We start from the raw sequence: 3,281 nt of genomic DNA on the forward strand, positions 1-3,281 counted from the left end.
CAGCTGATCTACTGTTCAATGTGCCTGGTCGAGGCTTTGCTTAGTGATAAAAAATCAATGTTAGCTTAGCTGTGTTTAAAAAAGCAGTTAATGGAGAATTATGCATATTTCATGGTATGTCAATATCGTTCTAAAGCTCATGCAGCGCATCATTCCATCGTCTGCTGTATTTGCCAACCCACAGAGGCCTTAGTGCCGGTTCCCAAATAAACCAAAATCTTTCAAAATTATAACTTTCAACTGTTTTCTTGACTTTTCGCCTCTACACTCACTTGCCTTGCTTCCATATCCAATTTGGAAAAGGCAAAACAAATATTGTTGGTGGTGTCGATGCCCAGAGGAATTTAGTTCTGGAACTCTTCCCTACAAGAACAGTGATAGTCATATGATTAATCATGTGATAGTCATTGGAGATAGAAATATCTGTCAATACGTGACAGAAAGTTTCTATCAAGCTCTTAAAGCCACTATGCCATGAACCAAAAATACAAGATCACGTAAGAACGCGACGTTGTATTTGTAACTGGTTTTGAGAAAAAAGTTTGCGAAAGCGGGTTCGTCAGCTGAGCGTTTGTTTACATCACAAGCACCACTATTTTACACTTTTATTCAAGTAAGGAAGAGTTAATTCAACATGACAACACATTTTAAAGCATTTGGTTTCATCATTTTACCTAAATTGTGCGTTTAAAGTGGCTGACAATAATTTTGGCTAATTTTGGTTTTCGTTGTTTTCTTTGCTTTGTTTACTTTTCGCTCGTTTTCCAGTGAAGCAAGATGGCGTAGAATCCGCTAAAAAAATCGACTTTTTTCACTCTCTTGTTCTTACGTGATCTTGTGTCTTTCGTTCATGGCCAATATGCAAAACTTGATGGAAACTTGTCTGTACGTGTGATTTTGCATGTCCCTCCAACTTATGAATTTTATCGACTAATAAAAAATATAGCTGAACTCGTCACTCTACCACATATTACTTGCCAACAATGATGTAAATACCGACCACAGTTGACTAGTCAAACCTGATGTTGGAACCTGTCACAGTTGAGCCATCATAATTGATGCATAAACCTGTCAAAATTGAGGAATCACACTTGATGTTCATACCTACCACTGTTGATTCAAGTACAAAAATCACATTTTAACCTTATTGAAATAAATTTAATTAAAATTCATTTACTTAAGTCCTATATTAAACACATATGTAAATTACGTATTTCTAAAATATTCGTACAGAAATAATAATAAAAACGTTAAGCGAAAATTTTTTCATTAAAAGTGAAAATAATAATAAAAGGAGATAAGTTTTGAAACCCTACTTGAGAAAACGGCACTAAGTAGATATATAATAAATGTAAACAAATTATTTAGATTTTCCCTTATTTAAATATTTTTTTTGCTGAACACGGTGGTGACTCAGTTCTACTGCTTTTCGGACATTTTTTTGATAATTAATGGCTCCTTGATTTTTGAAGACATCTAAAATTTAAATGAAAACATAAGCTTTAAAAATACATATATTATTTTTGTTTGGTCATAAATAATATGTACCTCTTAGAGTCGTGTTCACAAGCGTAAGCTCTGCCAACGACTTCTATTCCCACCTCCCATCCCAGTTATATTTCTCCAGGAGGTCATCCGTAAAAACTTTACGGGTAACAGTGCTCACATCCTCCGAAGTTCCTTTCATTTTAAAATTAAAGTATATACATGTATTCATGGAAATATTAAACAAACAGTTCACTTTCATACCATTGATTGAGCGAAATCTCTTAACTGCAGTTTTTCTTCTATTTCCCTCACTGCTGTAAGGGTTTCTAAAGGGAGCATGCTGGCGACTTCATCCATATCCTTATTCTGAATCTCGCCAGTCATTCGGCATACAGAATGCTCGATTTTTATACCCGAGCGCACTTGTGCACAAGGGTATATTAATTTTGTTCACATAACGGTTGTTTGTAACAGCCAAAACGAATCGAGATAGATATAGACAAATGTATACATAAATGATCAGGATGAAAAAAGAAATCGATTAAGCCATGTCTGTCTGTCCGTCCGTCTGTCCGTCCGTCCGTGTACACGATAACTCGAGCAAAAATTGAGATATCTCAACGAAATTTGGTATGTAGGTTTCCCTTAATCCAAGGTAGGTTGGTATTGAAAATGGGCGAAATCGGACTTTAACCACGCCCACTTCCCATATAACGGTAATTTCCAGAAATACGAAAACTGCGATATTTTAGTAACTGCTGGAGATTATTCACTTAAAATTGATATTTACAATAATTTTTAGACGAAAAATAAGAATATTATAAATTTTTGGAAAATGGGCGTAGGCAAGCCCACTTATGGTTACATGTGTATATCTTGGTAACCGCTGCACCTATTTCTTCCAAACTTGGCACAGTTGTTGGCCTTGGTACAGCATAAAAAATCGCCGAAACTTTTTAAAATCGGACAATAACCACGCCCACATCCCATATAACGGTAATTTAGAGAAATACAAAATCTTCGATAAATCAGTAAATATTGAAGCTAATTTATTCAAAATTGATGCTTCCAACAATTCTTTACCAAGAAATACGTTTATGGTAAAATTTTGGAAAATGGGCGTGGCACCCACTAATGATCACATATAAGTATATCGGTAACTGTTCTACCAATTTGTACCAAACTCGGTGTGGTTATTGTGCTTGGCACATATAAGCAAAACGTTGAAAATTATTGAAATCGGACTAAAATAACGGCCGCTTCTCATATAACGGTAAATTTCAGAAATGCTTGAAACTTCAATATTTCGAAATTGAAGGACGCTAATTTACTCAAAATTGATACACCCTGGCTTACCATCTAGCGGAAGGTTTCGGAAAGGTGAAAAAACATATATTTAATACTTGCGCCGGGTATTTAATGTTCGGCTCCGCCCGAACTTAGACTTTCTTACTTGTTTTTACTGTCACTTTGCATTCCCTCATGGCCTTTGTTAGAGCCATCATCTCCGTATTTTAAGCGGTCTAGTAAATATGTATTTTTTACTAAATAAAAATATATCAAAGTAAATCAGCCCTATTCTGCATTTCGATTACGTTCCCGCATTCCGCTCCGCTGGAATCGAATTTAGGTATTCTGCGTTACGATCGAAACGAAATCAGCTGTTTGCTTAGGAATGTGTGAAATCGAAACAAAACAAAGATATATTTGCCACCAAACTATAGCAGCATATGAAGTTAAAGTTTGTAAATATTTTAAAATAACTAAATATACATAGCATCACTGTAATTTAA

The 3,281-nt window shown here is 35.1% G+C and overlaps 1 long non-coding RNA gene across 1 annotated transcript; it reads right to left on the reverse strand.

Annotated features, from left to right (window-relative positions):
• Positions 1 to 1,331: 1,331 nt before the first annotated feature.
• On the reverse strand, positions 1,332 to 1,948 carry LOC118741619. Its single transcript, XR_004993302.1, has 3 exons — positions 1,750 to 1,948; positions 1,549 to 1,680; positions 1,332 to 1,476 (listed from the first exon to the last, which is right to left on the reverse strand). It is a non-coding gene; the product is annotated as an uncharacterized LOC118741619 (long non-coding RNA).
• Between the last annotated feature and the right edge of the window lie 1,333 nt (positions 1,949 to 3,281).

Source organism: Rhagoletis pomonella, unplaced genomic scaffold (assembly GCF_013731165.1).
Source record: "Rhagoletis pomonella isolate Grant_MI unplaced genomic scaffold, Rhpom_1.0 Rhpom_scaffold_00006, whole genome shotgun sequence".
Classification (NCBI taxonomy): domain Eukaryota; kingdom Metazoa; phylum Arthropoda; class Insecta; order Diptera; family Tephritidae; genus Rhagoletis; species Rhagoletis pomonella.